At 44.1% G+C, this 23,378-nt stretch overlaps 1 protein-coding gene across 1 annotated transcript in view; it reads left to right on the top strand.

The window, feature by feature from the left end:
- The window catches only part of SLCO3A1 (solute carrier organic anion transporter family member 3A1), a 113,334-nt gene that overhangs the window by 5,164 nt on the left and 84,792 nt on the right, over positions 1–23,378 (top strand). The window lies entirely within an intron of this gene.

Raw genomic sequence — 23,378 nt, 5'->3', positions numbered from 1 at the left:
CTTAGATGTACCCCTGGCGTACAAAGTGTGGCACAGAACGGATTCAGGATTGGAGGATGATATGGGGTGGCATTCAGTGCCAGACCTCCTCAGAGTAGATCCACTGACATTAATGGACATTATTAAGTCTACATTCAGACACTGAGGATTTTCGCATTCGTTTTTTTACTGGTTATAATGCTGACTCTTCCTTGCTTTGTTATGAAGTGGTGACTTCTTGATTGACAACTCCTGGATTGATTTGACAGCCAATCCCTCTTCCCAGTGAACTCTGGGGAATTGTAGCTCCGTGGGAAGAACAGAGGTCTCCTAACAGTTCTCAACGCCCATAACAAACTACAGAATTCTTTAGTGGGAGCCATGATAGTAGCTTTCCTATCTAAATGCGCTGAAGTTAATGATGTTATTAATTACATTGGTGTAGCTCTGGGAAGAGAATAATGATAGTGGTGACAAATAATGTAGGTTTTAGCAGAACTCAAACTGTGGCAGAATGGAAACAGTGCTGGTTGCAATGAAGGCCCCAGCTGAACTAACATTTTAAAGCAGTGTCATACCACTTTAATGGTCATGACTTGTCCCAAAGATTCCTGGGAACTGTAGTTTGTTTAGGGCGCTGAGAATTTTTAAAGGAGATCATTATTCTCTTCCCAGAACTACAACTCCTAGAGTAGTTTAACAATCAATCCCACTTCCCAGGGAACCCTGGGAACTGTAGCCCTGTGAGGGGAATTGGGGTCTCCTAAGAACTCTCAGCATCCTAAACAAACTACAGTTCCCAGGATTCTTTGGGGGAGACCGATTGGGAAATTTGGTAGGATACAGCTTTACATGGATAGTGCAGATGGGTGGGCCTAAGATAGGCATAGGCAAACTTGGCCCGCCAGATGTTTTGGGACTACAACTCCCATCATCTCTAGCTAACAGGACCAGTGGTCAGGGATGATGGGAGTCGTAGTCCCAAAACATCTGGAGGGCCAAGTTTGCCTATGCCTGGTTTAAAGCATCCTTTTTCCAGCTGTTTTTGTGGACCCCTTGAAAACTGTGAGGGGGGCTTTTCAGACCTAAACATTCCTCCCCTCCCCCCAGCTGTGTCAAAACCACCACCATATTATGAAAGCCACAAACCCACAATTAGGCCACTGACAAAAAGCAGCTGAAACTGGAAGGTTTCTAGAGAAAAATGAGTAGGCTGAACCAGTGCCATATTGTCATTATTACAACTCATTTATTAATCTCCTTCTAAACTGCTGTTTCAGTGTGATTTGCACGTAAGATAATTAAAAGCAGATAAAACTACAAAAGTCACAAGTAGAAGACTAAAATCCTAAAAGTGGACCCTCATGGAAAAGACCCATTTATTTGCTGGGAAAGCCTTTCAGAACATAAATGTCTTCGACCGTTTCCAGAAAGTGCAGTAGTGGGCACCCGTCAAATCTCAACAGGACTGCTGTTCCACGGAACGAAGTCAGCCACACGAAAAGCCCTGCTCTTCTGTGTTATTGTGGAGAGGGCTTCTGAGATCTTTCGAATTTGCAGGAGAAACACTCCCACAGACGGCGGCAGGCGGTGGATAAGGGATAAGGCAGTTTCTCAAGTTACCTGGTCCTGAGATGTATGGGTACTTAATATGTTAGTACCAATACCAACAGTATTATGAAAATTGTTGGTCCCAGACCAAACGACTTCAATACCCATTATCAGAAGAAGGGAAAAGATTCCAGTGAGGCCCAAGTACACATATTTTCAATTGTTCTACAGCCTTCCTTTAGACCACCTGAATGGATCTCATAGGCCACCAGTGGTCAATAGACCACACTTCTGTTACTAGGTCAGGGTTTATAGACCTTTTTAATCAGCCCAGAAACCAAATTGAGATTGTTGTTGATTTTGGTTGATCCAGTCCTCGTGTTTTATTATTCTTGGATATCCATATAATAAATGGCACATTCATCCTAACACTAGCAATGCAGCATTGTATGGCAAATGGTATACTGTGGTACCTCGGGTTACATACGCTTCAGGTTACAGACTCCCCTAACCCAGAAATATTACCTCGGGTTAAGAACTTTGCTTCAGGTTAAGAACAGAAATTGTGCAGCGGTGGTGCAGTGGCAGCAGGAGGCCCCATTAGCTAAAGTGGTGCTTCAGGTTAAGAACAGTTTCAGGTTAAGAACAGACCTCCAGAATGAATTAAGTTCTTAACCCAAGGTACCACTGTAAATTTATTTTACCAATCCTGAAACATGTTGCTTGGTCATGTGCATCCACAGGAATTTTTCATATGTGTATGTGCATGCGCATGCAAAGTAGATACTCCAAACAAACAAACAAACAAATAAACAAACAAACTTAACTGAAAGCTGGGAACGGACAGGTTTCTTGCAAAACCAATGAGGAGAACAGTGCCTGAAATATTGTGCCTCATATTTGAAGTTCTACAAACACTAGAAATGTAACTATCTCTCTCTCTCTTTATTGAAAGCTGGGAATCTGGGCATTAGGGTTCATCTGGGGCACAGGGAGTTGTTGTCTTGCTGACCCTGTGGGCAGCCATGTGGTTGGTTGGTCAGACCAGTGAATGGGCCCAAACCATATCCACAGCTGGGTGTGGACACCAGGGATGTGGTCCAGTCCAGGTGATGGTGAGTCCAAGGAGTGACTGTTCTCAGAGTTCTATGGGAAGAAGGGTCGATTCTTCAACTGCTCTGGGAATGGTAGCTCTGCAAGGGAAATCGGGGGACCAGCTAAGTAGAATCATGATGATGATGATGATGATTCTCATCTGTAACAGAAGGGGGGGGGCATCTGTCAGGGATTCTTAAACTGTGATTCCTCCATTGCCGCAGGTTGGACCAGATGATCCATAGAGGGCCTTCCATCTCTACAATTCTATGATTCTATATCTCTCAGCACCCTTAAACTATAGTTTCCTGATTTTGGGCAAAATGGTGGTGGCAGCCATGACCGTTAAAATGGTATTGTGGTGCTTAAAATGTGTTCTGCAGATGCCACATCTATGAGATCTTACCTGATGCAGACCGAAGGGTAACTAATTATGAAACTGGACGACGTAAGGCATAGGTGATGTAATTTCCAGGGATTATTCTAAATGGGTTTACAAAAAGCATAGTGAAAAATGTAATCCCACTTACTGAGAAAAGAAAGCCATTATAAAATACACTGCACTGAATGGATGGTACTTGATGCCGACCAGGTTAAAAATAATTTATAATCTTCATCATGATATATGTGAGGAACACAGGAGCGGACGTAATGAATACATTCTAGAACTGCACCCAACTAAGGCCTTTTTGACAAGAGATTATAAATATAAGTGACATGGTTGGGTGTAATGTAGTTTTAAATCCAAAAGAAATGCTCCTTTGTTGTTTCCAAAGAATTGTTAATAAGGGGGAATTAGAGCTTGCTATGGCATTATTAATAGCTATGGGTAATTTGAAAATCTCCCAATGGGCCAAATGCAATGAATGGTGTACCAAAAATCCAAAATAAAGGTGTAAAATAAAGGCTGGCAATAAATATATTGAGACGTGCAGTTACTTTATAAACTACAGTGGTACCTCAGGTTAAGTACTTAATTCATTCCAGAGGTCCGTTCTTAACCTGAAACTGTTCTTAACCTGAAGCACCACTTTAGCTGATGGGGCCTCCCGCTGCTGCCGCGCCACCAGAGCACGATTTCTGTTCTCATCCTGAAGCAAAGTTCTTAACCCAAGGTAATATTTCTGGGTTAGTGGAGTCTGTAACCTGAAGCATATGTAACCTGAAGCGTATGTAACCTGAGGTACCCCTGTACTGGAACTCAAAAAGTTTCATGTTAGTATTCAACCATAGGTTTTGTTACCTTTAGAACCATACATTTAAGTCAATTTGAGATGATTTGAAGGGTCTTTTCTTTTCTTTTCTTTGCCAAAGGCTGATATTAGTTGCTGATTTACAGATGTTTCCTTTGTTATTTAGAGTAATATTTAATAATGTGGAAATATAGGGAAATATTGAATCATTGCCATCCATGTATCTAATGGGGATATTTTCCTTTTTTGAAACAACTTCAGTAAACAGGTGCTATGTGCTTTAATCAGGTTTTTGGCTTATTGTTGATTATAATTATTTTTGAATGTTTTAAATCTTTTTTTGTTGTTTTTACTGATAATTTCATTGTTTTTCTCCCCCTTTGTAAGCTGCTTAGGGTTTGTTTATTTACAATCAAGCAGCATAAAAATTTTATGAAATAAAATAAATAAATACAGGGGGTGGATTTAACCCCGAATACCCCTATCATGGTGCATATTAGAGCACTGACGTGGTGTTCAACTAAGTTTTACTGAGAGCAGCAAAACCTACTGGAACAATAAGAAACCAAGAAGAAATGAATTTCATTAAGGAGTGGGGAAAATTTGTGGAATATCTGAAAACAAAATTGTATACATTGAAGTTCATTAGCAGGATTAATGTAACAGGATTAGCAAGTAGTTGGTTCGCTAGAAGTGGCTTAGTCGTGCTGGCCACATGACCCGGAAGCTGTACGCTGGCTCCCTCAGCCAGTAAAGCGAGATGAGCGCCACAACCCCAGAATCGGCCACGACTGGACCTAATGGTCAGGGGTCCCTTTACCTTTAAGGGTAATGCTAAAGAAAAATCAGGGAGTAACTAATAAATGGAATAATGTAGGAAATGCAGTATTAAAAATTAACATTATAAGGAAACCGCAAAAGGGGTGGAGGGAAGTCAAAACGTATGTTTATCGGGAATCTATTGGATTTAAAAAGGTAAAAGGACCCCTGACCATTAGGTCCAGTCATGACCGACTCTGGGGTTGCGGCACACATCTCACTTTATTGGCCGAGGGAGCCGGCGTACAGCTTCCGGGTCATGTGGCCAGCATGACTAAGCCGCTTCTGGCGAACCAGAGCTGCACACGGAAACACCATTTACCTTTCCACCAGAGTGATACCTATTTATCTACTTGCACTTTGACATGCTTTTGAACTGCTAGGTTGGCAGGAACAGGGACCGAGCAACGGGAGCTTACCCCGTTGCGGGGATTTGAACCGCTGACCTTCTGATCGGCAAGTCCTAGGCTCAGTAGTTTAACCCACAGCGCCACCCTATTGGATTTGTATGTTTGTAATAAAAATAATTCCAAAATTGAAAAATAAAATTTATATATAAAAAAGAGCAGACATACTGAACTTAATGGAGTTAACGTAGTCAGGTTCATTCATTTCAGTGGATCTTAGTAAAATTTAGCTTACACCCCCTTGGTTTTTATCTGTTGGGTCCTCAGGACCCACTGCCAGACTGAGGCCTGATTCAAGAGTAGCACCATCACCATGCAAACATATGGCAGAAAAATAAGTAAAATGTTAAAGGCAGATTCTAGGTGTGAAAATGTAGATGGCGCTACTATGAAATTAAGAGACCTAAGCTAGCCATTCCCATTGATTTCAATTTCAGTTATTCACCTGAGTAAAGCACAGGTGAATGAATGGCTTTCAGGGCATGTCCGTTCCTGGATGTAACCAAAAATAGCCAGACAAGACAAGGGCATGGGAAGCATCTGAGAGACGGCTGTAGGAGTAGTTCGGTAACAGCGGAAGGAGAGGCGGGATGTGGCTGCAAAGGTTTCCTAGATGAAGGCATTATCATTATCACAGACCCTCCAAGTGTTCCTGTTTTCCAAGGACAGCCACAGATTTACTGAAGCTGTCCCCGTTTCTGATTTGATCCTGGAATGTCCCGCTTTTCCTTAGGGTGTCCCTAATTTCATCGGCGAAACATTGGTGGGTATGGAGTTATGCGACCCCTGAGTCAAGGAGATAAGTAACCATACAACTTTTAGAAGACATTCTAAAAGACATTCTAAAAGACATCCGAAGGCAGCCCTGTACAGTGGTACCTTGGGTTACGTACTTAATTTGTTCCGGAGGTCTGTTCTTAACCTGAAACTGTTCTTAACCTGAAGCACCGCTTTAGCTAATGGGGCCTTCCGCTGCCGCCGCACAATTTCTGTTCTCATCCTGAAACAAAGTTCTTAATCCGAGGTACTATTTCTGGGTTAGCGGAGTCTGTAACCTGAAGCGTATGTAACCCGAGGTACCACTGTATAGGGAAGGTTTTTTAAAAATGTTTTATATGCTGCCCAGAGTGGCTGGGGCAACCCAGTCAGATGGGTTGGTTATAAATAATCAAATCATTGTTGTTGTCATTGTTGCTGAATAGGATGTCCCTATTTTCATCTGAGAAATGTTGGAGGGTAAATTCAATTATGAATCACTTCTCATGATGCGTGTCAAACTGATTTACAATATAATGACACATATACGTGTGTGTGTGTGTGTGTGTGTGTGTGTAGAATTAGAAAAACAACAGCTATAAATGTTGAAACACTTCAAACAACAACACATACATAAAGTCAGGTCAGAACCAGGACACACATCAACAGGGATAAATATTTTAGAAGGCTTGTTGAAAGGGGAATATGTTTAGCAGGTACCAGAAAGACTGCAAAGAAGGTGCCTGTCTGATATGCAGTGGGAGGGAGTTCCAAAGGGCAAGTGCCGCCACACTAAACGTAGCTTGCCAAAGGGATGTCCTTTCTTTATGCTGTGTTGGAACATATGAGAGCATTCAGTCCATGGTGAGCAGCCAGTTGCACGTCGCAACAGGCTGGTCGGGTGATGTAAATGCAGAGTGCTTTAAGAGCTAGCCAGACTTTATCATGCCACTGCTGCTACTTGACACCACCTTCTTCCCTTCTGCAAAACCTATTATTAGGATTATACTGAGCCAGCCAAAACAAGCCCTAGGTGGGGCTCGGGACAACCAGCAAGTATACCTAAGGAATTTATCAGTGAGACCAACTTTGCTGACTCCTTTGTGGGATTTCTCTCAAGCTCATGTTTATGCTACCCACAATGCTGTTACAGAAGAAAAGCACAAAGATGTTTAAAGCCGTACGTTTCTCTTTTATCCCAAAGGCCAGCTTCAGTTTTGTTCTGCTTAAGTAGCATTTTTTTTAAATTGTTTGCCGTTTATAAATCACTTTTAGAAATGTTTTACAATCCAGTTTCAACCCTCCTTGAAACAGGTCAGTTGCAATTTATCACATAACCCACAGAAACATTTTTAGGTTGCCAGGAAGCCAACGGTTACGCCCTTCCCCATTTTTCATTTCTGCAGATTTAGCTTAAATATTTTAAAAATGGATGTCCTGTGGCCGATCATCTGTTGCTGGAGCCTTCTGCCCGAGCCACTGAATGAGTTGCTGGGATGTTATGGAATAGTTGCAGGCATTCTGACTGCTTGCTGGAGAAAGTGTCAGCGCTGGATTGCATCAGAACAGCCTCTCTAGTTGGCTGGGCATTTCTGACAGTAACACAGACCTATTTGATTCCAGCATTCGTATGCTACTAAGGCAATGTGATTCAGCCACGGAGAAACCATTTTCAAGTGGCTATCAATCTGCGTTGGTAATGTCTCATTTGGTCCATCACCAAAGCAACAAGGCCCTTACAGAAAGTCTGCAAAGTCCATTATCTCAGCCAGGGATGGGGAACCTGTGGCCTGCCAGATGTTGCTAGATTACAGTCCCCATCATCTGATTGGCCAGCAACATCTGGAGGGCCACAAGTTCCTCATCCCTCATTGACTGACCAGTAGTTTTTCTTGGTGCATTGTGGTTAGAACAGTGGTTCTAAAATTATAGTCTGGGGAATCTTGACATTGCTTTTGTAGCTCATCAGGATCCTAGGAGTGGACTGGTTTTTCAGAAAGGCACCAGCCACCATACCTTGCAGTGTGCAGCCACAAAGGAAAACTCAAACTGTGTCCTGGGATGACAAGACCCCATGTTATTTTGTGCAACTAAGAATGCACCCCAGTATCCTCTGCAATCTGCAAAGGATTTCATGGGAGGGGATACATAGAAAGCTGTCTTATTCGAGGTCCATTGATTTGCCTGTCTGGTTCAGTAGAGTCTCCTCTGACTGCGAGTGACTTTCCAGGGTCTCAGGCAAAGAGAGGTCCCATTCACCATCTTTGACCTGATCCTTTCTAATAGGAAATGCCAAAGAATGAAACTGGATCATTTTGCATTCAGAGCGGTGCTCCGTTAAAATTGAGTGAAAGTCTCAAACTTTGGGCCCAGTGTTGTAAGAACATAAGAAAAGCCTGCTGGATCAGGTCCATGGCCCATCTAGTCCAGCATGCTGTTCTCACAGTGGCCACCCAGATGCCTGTTGGAATCCTGGACCCACAAACAAGAGCCCTCTCCCCTCCTGGGGTTTCCATTAACTGGTATTCAGAAGAATTAATGCATCTGGCTATGAAATCAGAGCACAGCCATCATGGCTAGCAGCCATTGGAAGCCTTCTCCGTGATTTTGCCCAATCCTCTATGAAAGCCATCCAATCTGGTGGCCATCACTAAGTCCCATGAGAGCGATTTCCATAGTTTAATTATGGGTTGCATGAAGAGGTCCTTTCTTTTGTCTGTCCTGAATATCTCAACATTCAGCTGGATATCCACGAGTTCTAGTCTTCTGAGAGAGGGAGAAAAACCTTTTTCTATACCCAATTTCTCCCACATCATATCCTTCAGTATTTCTCTGATGAAAATAAGGACATCCTAAGCAAAGACAGGACATTCTGGGCAGCAGCGTAGCTAGCCGCTTGGGTGCCTGGGGCAGCGCATGTGCCCTGCAGCCAGGGGCAGAGCGAGCCACCCATGGGGGCGGTTTGAGCCAAGGCAGAGCGCATTGCATGGAGCCTCTCTGCAGCCTCCACCTCAGCTGTAGGGCAGCTGAGGCGGTGGGCAAACACAAGCCCCAAGCTGCTCGAAAAAGCAGTGCAGAGCTTGCAGGCAGTCCGCCTGCTACCTCCCCTTCAGGAGAGACACTCAGGCATGCTGCAGGCCCTGCAGTGGTTCACCCAGTCCCCCCCCCCCGCCTCACCCAGCTACACCTCTGGATTAGGCAGATTCATGGAGGAGAGGGCTGTCAAAGGAAACATTTCTGAGCACAATTCAAAGTGTTGGTGTTACCCTTTAAAGCCCTAAACGGCCTCGGCCCAGTATACCTGAAGGAGCATCTCCACCCCCATCGTTCAGCCCAGACACTGAGGTCCAGCGCCGAGGGCCTTCTGGCGGTTCCCTCACTGAGAGAAGCAAAGCTACAGGGAACCAGGCAGAGGGCCTTCTCGGTAGTGGCACCTGCCCTGTGGAACGCCCTTCCAGCCAATGTCAAACAGATAAACAACTACCTGACATTTAGAAGACATCTGAAAGCAGCCCTGTTCAGGGGAGTTTTTAATGTGTGACATTTTAATGTATTTTTAATCTTTGTTGGAAGCTGCCCAGAGTGGCTGGGAAAACCCAGCCAGGTGGGCGGGGTACAAATAATAAATTATTATTATTATTACTAGCCATAAAGGCTGTGCTCTGCCTACAAAGTTGGAGGCGGCAATGCTTCTGGTTCCTGAAAATCGCTCAAGGGAAGGGTGCTCCTGCAGTGGTGTAGAAAGGGGCGTTCGGTGGGTACGGGAGTTATTTTTTCAAAAACACACATCTTTGCCATTTAGTCACTCCCCTCAGTGATGACACCGGGGGCAGCCCGCACCCACAGCACCCCCCTTCCTACGCCACTGATTCTGGGATCAAATCGGAAACCGAGACAGCTCCTGTAAAGCCGGGACTGTCCCTGGAAAACAGGGACACTTGGAGAGTCTGCATGCATAGTTTAATAAACTTTGATCATGTCCCCTCTTACTTGCCTTTTCTCTAAACCAGAGTCCCAAATGCTGCCGCCTTTCTTCATAGCTGGGTGGCTCAACTCCTTGATCCCTCTGGTTGTCCTTTTCTTCCAGAGTTGTCTACACTGGCTGGCAGCTGCTCTCTGAATATTCCAAGTGGAGCCTTTTCCCGCTTGCCTGGAGATACCAGGGACCAAACCTGACTGCTTTGGCATTCGCAGCATGTTTCCTTAGCAGATATAACTATTAATTTATTCATTAGGATAACTTATAGCCAGCCTTTCCAGAAGACACAATAGTGCTCAGCGTGGATAACAGCTCCAACGCCCCCCTCCAAAACCCCCCCCAAAAAAACAAAACCCCAGTAGAACAACAATTAAAGCAATTAAAAAGCAAAAAAAAGCAAAGCAGAAGCAAGACAGACGATTAAATCATCAGAGCTGGCTCAAAATATAAATAAAAATGCAAGCATGTGGGAAAAAGGGGCCGTTTGGAAACGGTTGTGGGTAGAATAATTCTGCCTTGCCTTGCAAGCTTTGGAAGAGGAGAGGTGTCCGGCTGGGAGAGAAGGGACATTCCTCTTCTCACCAATCTATTTGCCATCCTTGGGACCCCCTGAGATACTCACCAAAACCACCTGTAGCCTGGAACTGGATGGGTGCAGCACAGCTGATTGAGGTCTGAAAGGGACACAGCAGCAAGAAGCCTGAGAAAGCTCCACACACACACTCCTGGGCACAAGCCTAGCGGGAGAGACTAAGGTGATGTCAATTTGTTTCAGAAACTCTTCTAGTCATGAGATTTTGGGGGTGATCTGTGAGATTGTTTGGCCCCAGGGAGAGAGCCAGGGGGGAATTGTGGCTGAGAGCCAGGAGGCTGAGCGACATTGAGTGGGAAAGCATGTCAGAGGAAGGAATTTATATCAATATTCGTTAGCAATTCGTATTACGGTATTACTAATTCCCGTAATAACTAATGTGTGCTGTATGCAGGTTAAATTTCTTTCTAGATTACTTATTTGTTTCATGATATGTATATACTGCTTGATTATTATGTTTTTTTTAAAAAAAACACACACACTCTCAAAATGGTTTACAAAAAGAAAACAATGAAACTACCAGATTTTTGTGTGTGTGTGTGTGTGTGTGTGTGTGTGTGTGTGTATTCTCTTTCTCATCTTTTCTCTCATTTCTCTCTCTTAATTATTTTTTATTAGATATTTTCTTGTGTCACAAAACAAACAATTAAACAAGTAAAAGCACATATAGCCTCTCCTTTTTCTGTTCATAGAGTAGTTTTCGCAGCTCGCTTATGTTCGGTGTGAGACACTATTGTCATAGACATCATGCAGTTGGGGGGGTAAGAGAGGGGAGGGAGGCAGAGAGACGAGGGGGGCAATGTTCTTTCCTTCTATTGCATAGTGTTTGTGTAGGATTTTGTGTTGGCATCACGTAGGTGGGTCCTTTATTTATATATAAATTTTTATTGGCAATTTGTGGCACCTGCCACAGTGCTGGTGATATATAAACAGCCTTTATTTAATTTATTCAGAGCATGTGTCCACATCCCTGTGCTTCCCCCCTCCCCCCCACACCCTCCAAAATAAAATATCCCTGGTAATGTTTTCCAGAACATTCGCCAAGATGGCACAGCAAAGGGGGCTCTTCTGCAGCCTCACAAGGGCTCTCAGCTGCCATTTGACACGTATGAAGGGCTTTGGCTGTGCCGCCTGCACATGCCTGTGTCCACATCTTCCACTTTGCATAGCTTTTATGCAAATGCAAACCCACGCTGCTTGCTCAGAGGCGGCTACATGCACCCTGCTATTTTCACGTTCTCGTAATGTTCTGTTTATGTTCTTGTTTGGATCCTGTCTAATTATCCCATAAGCACTTCGAAAATAGAAATTAGGGTGGACTGAAATGGCACCGTCAAAGGCCCCACTCAGCTTGGGAGTTTCACCCTGTCGGGTTTAGTCCAAGCTCGATTCCCTTCATGGTGGTCAGCTTCCCAGCAGACTTGTCAATATAGTGGTACCTCAGGTTACATACGCTTCAGGTTACAGACTCCGCTAACCCAGAAATAGTACCTCAGGTTAAGAACTTTGCTTCAGGATGAGAACAGAAATTGTGCTCCGGTGGCGCAGCAGCAGCAGGAGGCCCCATTAGCTAAAGTGGTGCTTCAGGTTAAGAACAGACCTCCGGAACGAATTAAGTACTTAACCCGAGGTAGCACTCTACTGGCTTTCCCTGGTCACCTCTGGCGAGGAAGAAGGCCCTCCAGGTGATCAGGCCAGGAGGCCCGATAAAGCTTGGTTCATTTAGGCTTCGGCTGACTAAGACTGCACTGCTAACCCTTCTTACCTAGAAGCAACCCCCACAGAATTCTATTGGGTTTACTTCTGAGTAGGCATTGCACTGTAAATCAGTATATTGAGGGCAGGTAGGTGAGATACTTGGTGGGTTTGTAACTCTTCTGGCATTTATATATTTATGTAATTTATTATTTATTATTGCTTTTAGGCAATTATATATAATAGAATATATAATTTCTATTCTATTCTATATTGCTTCTTAGGTTACACCATGGGTAGGCAAACTAAGGCCCGGGCGCCAGATCTGGCCCAATCACCTTCTAAATCTGGCCCGCGGACTGTCCAGGAATCAGCATGTTTTTACATGAGTAGAATGTGTGCTTTTATTTAAAATGCATCTCTGGGTTATGTGTGGGGCATAGGAGTTCGTTCATATTTTTTTCCCAAAATATAGTCCGGCCCCCCACAAGGTCTAAGGGACAGTAGACCAGCCCCCTGCTGAAAGAGTTTGCTGACCCCTGGATTACACAGCCAAACCCAGCGCTGTTTTTAAAATATATGGAAACCATACAGGATCAATATGATTTAGGCTGTTTTCCTTTTGTGTACTGCTTTGAAAGTAGGGCCTTAAGCAGCATTATGGAAATTATAAGTTACATAAAGAAATGAGATGAATACAGGAAGAATAGTTGAGCTAAACGTCTTAAAAAGTCTGGGTGACTCATCAGAATCCTCCTTCACCCCGTGCTGAAAAGGCAATGGGGACAGCACCAGTTGAACTTCTCTGGGGCGAGTTACAGAGGTGGGGGTGCCAAAGCAGAAAAGGCCCCGTCCTGAATTTCCTCTCACTTGAGATGGTGCTAGGACCTGCAAAAAGGCATTAGAAAAAGGAGAGGGACAAGCGTTATTGCTTCTAGGCACATCTGGTGTCTTTTTAATATTAAAATAAAGGTCACGAGCTGTGGGGACATAGGCTGCTTTCTGGTCTCTCTGGACACCTTCTAACTGATGTTAGGAAAGCATATATAGAAAACAGCAAATCCATATCTAGGTGCATGGACTTCCAACCTCAACCTTCTCCCTGCAACTACGGGATGAGAAAACTGGTCTACCTTCCAAGGCTGTTGTAGGATTTCTTGGGCGCATGTTGAGCGCTTCAACTGCAGGTGCTAAGTGTTCTTATTATGAGGCCTGTCAGACGGTTAGTGGCATTTCAGTTGGTTAGTCCCCTTTTAACCAGTAATCAATTTATCCTTCAATTTAATTATTATTATTTTAAACTGGTCAATTTGCAAATAGCCAAATCCTCAATGATGTTGGTGTTGTGAGAGGTTTGGTGGAGCAGAGCAAGCCAAAAAGCTTGGTTTTGAAAAGGAGATGAAACTATGCCCTGCAATTGGATTTCTCTTCTCTGCTTGCCCCCTACCCCACATTTCAATCTTATAAAGCCCCCATCCTTCTTAGGAGAGTGTTGCATACCTTTTTCCTTCTGTCTAACAGAGAATGTTTGTGCTTAATAATAATAATAATAATAATAATAATAATAATAATAATAATATTTCCCACCCTGAAGCTGATATTGTGGCTTATCTTGGAACAGAATTATTCTTTTTTGCAGCAAGAAGCAAAGCTTTCAGGTCTGACAGCTTCCAGGGTTGCTTTTTTCATTATTTTGCAGAGCAAAGAGCCTGATTTAATTTTCTCTCCTCGGTCTTTAGCCTTCGAGAGTGCCAGAGAGCTCCAGTTCAGGCTGACCTAGTTGCAAGGACCCAACATCTGCCAGAGTCAGGGGGTGCTTCAGATAAAAGACTGTCCATCTGGGGGATGTGTTGCTGAAGAAAGCAGTTCCATGCCTGCTTTGGGCTGGCTGTTTAAACCGAGGCCTTTGGAGAAGTTGATTATTGCTCACCAGTCCTGGCTCTGAATGTGGCTGGCTGGGTGAACATAGGAAATTGCATGAATCAGACCCTTGCCACACTTCACTCAGTATTGCTCCCACTGACTGTCAGCAGCTGTCCAGAGTTTAAGACAGGGATTCTTTCTTAGCCCTACCTAGAGATGCTGAGGACGGGACCTGGGGCTACTTATGGTAAAGAGACCTCGTGGTGGGAAGGAGACTGGGAAAGAGAAGAGCTGTGGTGTCAAGGAAAAGCATACTAACTGGGAAAGTGAGGGGGAGCTGGGCCAGTTTGGGCTGAAAAACAAGGCCATCTCTATCCTCAGATTTGCAATCTAGAAGACACAGCATAAAAGGAAGAAGGGAGGAAGAAAAAAGCAAGCTCATTCCCCAGTTCAAGTTAGTGTTCTTATAACAGCTAGCTGGGATGGAAAAGGCTTAGGTAGCCTGATGAAATTCTCAGAGACAGTTGAAGGAGCAGAAAGGTAAGATCCTGATGGCACAGCACTGCTTCCCTTCCCTTCTCTCTCTCTCTCTCTCTCTTGCATCCTGATGGAATGATTGCAGCTAGGTGACAGCTGAAGGAAAGCCAAAGGCAGCAAAGCCAATGAAACAGCCTTGCTTGCCTTCTCTCCTGCTGCAGCCTGATGAAATTGCATCTATTTGTTGATTATATCCAGCTTTACCCGCTCGCATATTTTGTGTGTGTGTGTGTGTGTGTGTGTGTGTGTGTGTGTGTTGTCATGCCTGTTTCTCTCAGGCTTGGTTCACACACTGTGTGCCCATCGCACGGGATCCATGTCAGGTGTCAGTTGGGCAGATCAAGGCTCTGTGCTGTACTGAGAAAACCCAGAAGGAAAGAAAGTGCTTTTACACTTTCTGCCTTCCATACATTTAATTTGTGAGATTTCAGCTTGCCCACCTTCAGCCACGTAAGGTTGAAATCTCACAAATTGGATGTGCATAAGATCCGATTGTACTGCATTTCCATCTCTGACATTCAGGTGTTCTCCTCTCAATACAAGCTGCAACATCTTAAAACACTGATGGGGAAGCTGTGCTAGTCAGTTACAGCAAACACACAATCCCTTGTGGTAACAGATTTACTGTGGCAAAAGCTTTTGTGGACCAAAGCCGACTGTATCATATGCTAAGGGTGTTATTCTCTGTGGGCAGATACTGGGTTTGCTTGCTTGGCTTGGGGGTTTGATGTAGGTGATCCTCCTGGCTCTCCGGAAAGAACTAAACATGTGTAAAGAATCCTAGGCAGATCTGGCAATAATCCATCAAGTGGTTGGATTTTAATTTTTTTTAAGATTGCAAGAAGCGTATGCCTCTCTTGCCTGTATTAGACTGGTTTCATCTTAGATCCTGCACCGAATTCAAAAGATCCAGTGGAGTTAAAGTATTTCTAGTTCAAATATTAGAACTTGAGGACATCTGGTGTCGCTGAATGCTGGATAAAGGAAAGCCCTCCTTCATTCTGTGCATAGTTAAACTATGGAACTCGCTTCTGCAGGAGTCAGTGATGACTGCCAACCTGTAAAGGTAAAGGGACCCCTGACCCTTAGGTCCAGTTGTGACCGACTCTGGTATTGCGGCGCTCATCTCGCTTTATTGGCCAAGGGAGCCGGCGTACAGCTTCCGGGTCATGTGGCCAGCATGACTAAGCCGCTTCTGGCGAACCAGAGCAGCGCACGGAAATGCCGTTTACCTTCCCGCCAGAGCGGTACCTATTTATCTACTTGCACTTTGACGTCCTTTCAAACTACTAGGTGGGCAGGAGCAGGGACCGAGCAACGGGAGCTCACCCCACCGCGGGGATTCAAACCGCCAACCTTCTGATCGGCAAGTCCTAGGCTCTGTGGTTTAATCCACAGCGCCACCCACGTCCCGACAGCCAAGCTAGATAGATGGCTTTAAAAGAGGATTAGCCATATTCACAGAGTTGAGGGCTATCGATGGCTGCTAGGCATGAGAGTTGTAGTCTGCCTCCACTTTTGGAGGCATTATACATCTGAATACCAGTTGCTGGAAAACGCAGGAGGGGAGCATGCTGTTGTGCTTGGGTCCTGTTTTTTGGCTTCCCATTGGGGTGTCTGGTTGGCCAGTGAGAGAACCAGAGGCTGGATAAGATGGGCCTTTTGCCTTGCCCTATAGTGCCCTTCTTACATTGGTTAGTCTATTAAAACCACCTATGTTCCTTACTTAGGCTTTTAAAAACTATGTCAGGTGGGTTAATGAATTCCAATTCATCTGCTTCTCAATAAGATGCAGCTTTTGTTCTTACCACCTACATCTCTGTGTGCCTGTGAGATGTGTGGGAGAGAGATTACTTGTGGTGTTTTTAACAGCTTGGCAGGTAAGTCTGTGTGTGTCAGAGAGAGAGAGAGAGAGAGAGAGAGAGAGAGAGAGAGAGAGAGAGAACTTATATAATGCTTGTAAGTACAAAATTTGGTTCCCAGGAGTTTGAATTCCCAGCACTCTAGGGAACAAAGGCTCATCTTCAGGAAATATGGAGCAAGTGAGAATGAACTTTTCTTACATCTGGCAATTAAAATGTGTCAGAAGCACTCTGGATGCAAATTGGTGTTGTTTGTTAGCTCCAAAATGGAACCTTAATTTGCCGGGGGATTTATTTTACAAATTATTCGGAACAGAGGAGACTAATCAGGCATCCTGGGGCAGCAGCAGCACCTCCTTTCCATGTTGCTGCCTCGTTGCAGCTGAGCTCCTCCTTCCTTGCCTGCATTGTTTATATTTGTTTTTATTAAGGGCATTGTTAACCTGCCCTTCATTAATGGATCCCCAGGCTGGGTTACACCATCATTTTAAAACAATTTAAAATGACAATTGAGACGGTAATCTAGACAAAACAAGGGGCACTCCTGATATAAACTGAAAACAGAAGAGCAAACTCCAGCACAGGAATTGCAGCCACTGCAGGCGAACTTCCCTACAGACCTTCTCGGGTGCTCAGATTGGCAGAAGTTCAGAGGTAGCGACGTCCCAGGAGAAGGCATTCTCAGTGGCAGGCCCTAAATTGTGGGATTCCTTCCCAACAGCAGTGGGCCTGGCGCCTTCAGCATATACCTCAAGGACCGCCTCTCCCTATATGAACTGACCCATACTGTGTGACCATCATCTGAGGTCCTTCTTTGGGTGCTTCGCCCACTAGAGGTCTGCAGGGTGGCCACATGGGAACAGGCCTTTTTAGTGGTGGCTCCCCATGTGCGGAATGCTCTCGCCAGGGAGGCTCAGCTGGCACCTTCATTACATATATTTACGTGTCAGGCAAAAACATTTCTCTTCAACCAGGCATTTGGCTGATTAACATTCTATGGCCTTTTAAATGTGTCTGAGGAGGGGGGTGGTTATTGTTCTGCTTTTGCTTTATTATGTAATTTGTGTTTTCATTTTGTATTTTTACGTTGTGAACCACCCTGTGATCTTCAGATGAAGGGCAGTACACAAATTTAACTAACAATGATGATGATATAGCTTTTGCCTTATGCTGAAGACATACCTATTTACCCTGGCCCTGGACATTCGAAAGAGATTTTAGAACCTGCTCTGTTTTGTATTTTGGTTTAAACGGTTTCAAATGCTGTCTTTCATATTGCTGCGACCCACTCCTGGGGAAGGGTGGGTCGTAAATCTAATGATAAATCTCATTAATTAATAATAAATTACTAATCACCCAGGTTTTAAATGCCACCAAAATATCAGCCTTATCTGTGCCAGGCATGCTTCCAGGAGCAGGTCATTTCATAGTTGCAGTGCCACCACTGAAAAGGCCCTGTCCCTTGTCCCCATCCAACAAATTGATTGGACCTTTGTGAGACGCCCTCGATCAGCCTTTGCCAACCATGTGGCAAATCCTCCTCATTTAATCCCCACAACAATCCTGTGAGGTAAGTTAAGTTAAGAAGGCAATAACTGGCCTAAGCTCATTTAATGAGCTTTGTGGGCAAGTGAGGATTTGAACCCCTCTCTCCCGGGTCCTAGTCCAACACTCTAACCACTGTACCACACTGGCTCTCTGCAAATCTGTCAGCTAAGAGTCTGGAGTCTGAGTCTTTCATGGCTTCCCACTTTTCCTGTCTCTTACTTGGTAAATCCCATTTTTGTGTGACAGGCAGATATTTTGGGTGGATGCTGAGGTCAGCAGCTTTTCATCCATCAGGCTGTTTCTGTGGGGATGATGATGAGCACAGTTATCTTTTGACACTGGAAGTCAGTGTTTGTGACAGTAGCAGGGAATATCTCACAGTTTCCTTTAACTGGACTGGGGAGGGCGACGGCGGAGGGGAGATGGGATCTTCTCACAGAATCAGTGCTCAAAGCTTGTTAAAATGAGAACAAATATTTTTGGGAGGTAGGACCCTGAAGCAGAGCTCCTAAATACGTAATTGCTTTGTAAAACGATAAATGAGAATGGTTCCCTACTTTATGCTTTTTTCAAAAATAGTTGTGATGATGTTTAGATTCAGAGGTGCCTTCTTTTCCTTTTCTGTAAGGAGTTGTATTACAAAACAAACAGTATTTCTGACATTAGACCTCTGGGAAATGTTTGTTTTTCTAATTATTCTCAACCCTTTTGCGCTGCTTTCTGAACTGTATTGCTGCACATCTGTCCTTGCTTGCATCTCTACAAATGCTGCCAGCAAAAACTTGGCCTGTTCTGCATGTATCTGATGGCCACTGAACCTCAGGGCTTTTTCACACTTCTGTTTACCCCTCTACTTTTCCCCAAATAAAACCTGTGATTTGGTGCTGAATCGGAACAAATGGCCATCAGGTTTTCCATGGATAGCGATCTGTTCCAATTTAGCCCCAAAGAGCAGGTTTTCCAGGGGAAAGCAGAAAGGTAATAGCAAAACCGCTGGAACTCGTGCCTGCAAAGCGTGGGACAAGTGGGAAACTGCTCAGCCCCTTGCTTTCTAGGCACGGAACAAGCAGACGTGTGGATGAACCTTCACAGTGGATGCTCCTTGCACCTTCATCCCTCCCCTTGCCCAGCATGCAAGCCATCCCTCCTTCACTGACTCGCAGAAGAAACCGCAAGGCTCTTTGTGTATGAAGTGTTATTACTGGTGTCCTCTACTTGCCAAGAAGTGTCTCCAAGGAGATATGGAGCAAAGTCAAATTCAGGAGTAGGTTGTGTCATGTAAGACAATCCCAGGTGTGCCAAAGTACTAGGAAGGCATTTTGCAGTGATGTTCAAGTATGGCTTTTCTGTATTCTTAAATGTCTCACAGAAGGAAGACATTCAAGGCTATCTCTATCTATCTATCTATCATCTATCTATCATCTATCAATCATCTATCATCTATCTATCTATCTATCTATCTCTATCTATCTATCTATCTATCATCTATCTATCTATCTATCTATCATCTATCTATCTATCTATCTATCTATCTATCTATCTATCTATCTATCATCTATCTATCTATCTATCTATCATCTATCTATCTATCTATCTATCTATCTATCTATCTATCTATCATCTATCTATCTATCCATCCATCTATCTATCTAGTACATTTGTGTGTGTGTTGGAGAACTGCGTTGCAAAAATCAGATGAGTGCAAATTCTGGAAGATAACTGTGTTTCCATTCATTGCATTTTTACAGGAATTAGGTGCACCCACATTAAAATGTGAGCCAAACAAACGTCTTCTTGTTCGCCACGTCCCATGCACAGCAAGAGTTCTTGCTCACATGTTTCTTATTCTGCACTGCCTGCTGTTTTAAATGGAAACTGTAGTGGCAGAAACACTACTATTACACTAGTGAAAAATGGCTAAGCATTACACCGAACCTCATCATTTTCCAGTGAGGGGTGTATTAGGACTGTATAAGGAAACCACAAACAGGTCAGAATTGGCAGATCCCTTTTTGTCAAGTTCACCTGAAGGAAGGTTTTAATTGCTGCCAAACTACTGGAGGTGAGAAGTCAGGGAAGTGGCCATGGCCCACTGGGAGAATATCTGCTTTCTATGCAGGAGGTCCCAGTTTACATCCATAGCATCTCCAATTAGGAGATAACCCTGCAAAATCCTGGGGAGCTATTGCCAGTCAGTGTGGACAATACTGAACCAGACAGACCAATATTCTGACTTGGTCTAAGGTAGTTCCGTATGATGCTATGAGAACTTTACAACTAACATCCCTGAAATCTTCTAAGGACCTTGAGGAGTCCTAATACCCTTTACCCTGCTTTGCATACAAGAGGTTCCAGATTAAATCCCTGGCTCTTCCAAGGCGACTTACCCTCTAGGAACTTGATGTACACTGGTGGCATGCGATGAAATTTTTCATAGGGGAACAGATGTGCCGCAAAGAAGGTCCAAAACACAACATTGTGGGAGCAGGCACATTTCACCAAGTTGCGCTGGCCTTGGCATAGTCTTGCAGCCTGACTGCACATGCGCAGAGGCATTCTCTAAGCAGGGAAATGTTTCTTTAACTGAGTCCCTCTCCATACTTTCTAACTAAAGTACAGTGGTACCTCAGGTTAAGGACTTAATTCATTCTGGAGGTCTGTTCTTAACCTGAAACTGTTCTTAACCTGAAGACCACTTTAGCTAATGGAGCCTCCTGCTGCCACCACGTCGCCGGAGCACGATTTCTGTTCTCATCCTGAAACAAAGTTCTTAACCCGAGGTACTCTTTCTGGGTTAGCGGAGTCTGTAAGCTGAAGCGTATGTAACCTGAAGCGTATGTAACCTGAGGTACCACTGTATAGACACACGGTATGGTCTTTCTGGTCACTTCACACTTCACTTGAATGCTTGAAACTGCACGCTTTTAGTTGCTACAGGGGGAAAAACAAACAAACCTGTGCTGTGTTGCCTTCAGAACAAAAGGAGACACGTTAAACGCAAAGCACCAAACACCACATGTAGTTATTTTGTCCAACAGACTATTCCTGTTCCTCGGCTCCAGCCGCTCCCGCTGATGACTCATCTGTCGTAAGTGGAAGCCAAAGCAAGCAGGGCTGTACAAAATGCATTTACACGCAGGAAATGAACCAAGGGAACATCTCTTGAACAGAGTATTTATCACGTCAGAGTGATAAATTTCGTGATATAAACATGAATGTATACGAATGAGTTGGACACACTTTAATACTCTAATTTACCAAGAAGAAGAAGAAGAAGAAGAAGAAGAGTTTGGATTAGATATCCCGCTTTATCACTACCCTAAGGAGTCTCAAAGCGGCTAACAATCTCCTTTCCCTTCCTCCCCCACAACAAACACTCTGTGAGGTGAGTGGGGCTGAGAGGCTTCAGCCCAAGGTCACCCAGCAGCTGCATATGGAGGAGTGGGGAAGGAGTGGGGAAGCAAACCCGGTTCACCAGATTACGAGTCCACCGCTCTTAACCACTACACCACGCTGGCTCTACAGAAACATTTAGGGGACTAGCCTAGTTCCCCCAAGTCCACTGACTGCACGCTGCAAGACTGAGCTAGATGGACCAAGAATTTCACGGTTTCCCATGTTCATATGTCTCGCCCGTGGCTCAGTGGTGGCACACCTGCTTAGCACACAGAAGGCCTCAGGTTATACCCTCAGCACCTTCAGTTAAAAGAAATAAGGAGCTGGTGCTTATAAAGTCCTCTCTTTCCATGTGACCTGGAGACCCACAGCTGTTCAGAGAAGACAGTGCTGAGCAAGATGTAGAAGTCATTTATATATACACCTCATTGTTTTAATATTGTTTTTTATATGTAAAAGCTTTAGCTCTTTATACATGCAAATGTTGTTGTAGTGGCCACCCTAGGCTCCTTTGGGAGGGAGGGATATAAACTTGAAAAAACAAACATCTGCTATTTTGGGTGTATGTTTTCGTTGGATTGTAAATCACTCTGGGGCGGCTAGTGGGAAGCGATTCATAAAGAAATATAGAGGTGCTTATTTTAGTTACTTTGAGGCAAGGATAGCCAGGGTGGCACCCAGGTGATGTTCTGGACTGCTGTTCCTGTTGGACCAAACTAATGTGGCCAATTGTCAGGGATGATGGGAATTGTACATGACAACATCTGTATGTCACTACATTGGCTTTGTCTGGCTTCAGGAATACAAGAAATTGCTTTTCCCTTTAATTTTTCCATACGAGTCCAGTAATACTTATTCTCTCTTCTGCCCAGTGATCTTTTAATGTCCTCTCAGCATTCCGATGTTCACTGAGGGCATATCTAAGAGGACAGAGGCTGCCAGAATCTCTTAGAATCCAGCTACAGAGAACATCATCTGCTTTTTGAGGAGGTTCTGATCGCCTCTGGTCCTAACTATTTTTTGCCTTTCTCCTAAGGCTGTCCTTTTTTGTTTTTAAGGTCTTTACTATTTGGGGTTTGTGTGTGTGTTATAAGTCTTTGGTGCGGATGTTTTTAAAGGCTTGCTGCAGAATATACATTTCTCTCCAGAACAGTTTCTGCATTTGCTCCTTTCAGGAGGAACAATTTTCTGTGTGCCTATTAATCTAATAAAGCTGCTGAAAGAGCTTATCCCCTGTCAGCAAGAGGAGAAAGTTCTGCAACAGAATATGGTGGGTCAGGTGTTAAGTAAGCTGACCCCGAAACTGCATCCCCTCAGCCGTTTACTCCATTTCCCTCGTGTTTCCTTGTCAGTTTCTGCATTGTATTTGAGTTTCCACATGCCATAAAAGCCACTTCCAGAAAACTAATGGAATGTTGTGCATATTTTGTGCTCATTTCCATTTTATTTGATTCCAGGAAAAAAACCTGTTTGCAGCACCCTTACCACGGAAAATCACAGAAGTGACAAAATTCAGAGCGCTATAACAGCATATGGTTCTTTTCTGCCATTTTCATGGGGAAATCACGGGGGAATGGAAACATGCATGTGCGGAAAGTGTGAGGGAGCTACTATTATTATTGTTGTTGTTGTTATATTATTATTATTATTATTATTATTATTATTATTATTATTATTATTATTATTATTATTATTATTATGCCCCAGCCACTCTGGGTGGTTTCCAACACATATAAAAACATAATAAAAACCAGACATTAAAAGCTTCCTGATACAGCGTAGCCTTCAGATGTTTTCTAAAAGTTGTATAGTTATTTATCTCCTTGACATCTGATGGGAGGGAGTTCCACAGGGTGGGCGCCACTACTGAGAAGGCCCTCTGCCTGGTTCCCTGCAACCTCACTTCTCGCAGTGAGGGAACCACCAGAAGGCCCTCAGAGCTGGACCTCAGTGTCCAGGCTGAACGATGGGGGTGGTGATACTCCTTCGGGTATACAGGGCCAAGGCCGTTTAGGGCTTTAAAGGTCAGCACCAACACATTGTCCAACAATGTTTGTTGTTGTGTCACACTGGTGTGAATGAAAATTAGCATGGCATGTGAGTATA

The sequence above is a fragment of the Podarcis erhardii genome (assembly GCF_964252035.2).
Source record: "Podarcis erhardii genome assembly, chromosome: 14".
Taxonomy (NCBI): domain Eukaryota; kingdom Metazoa; phylum Chordata; class Lepidosauria; order Squamata; family Lacertidae; genus Podarcis; species Podarcis erhardii.
This window is presented reverse-complemented; position numbering and strand designations above follow the sequence as displayed.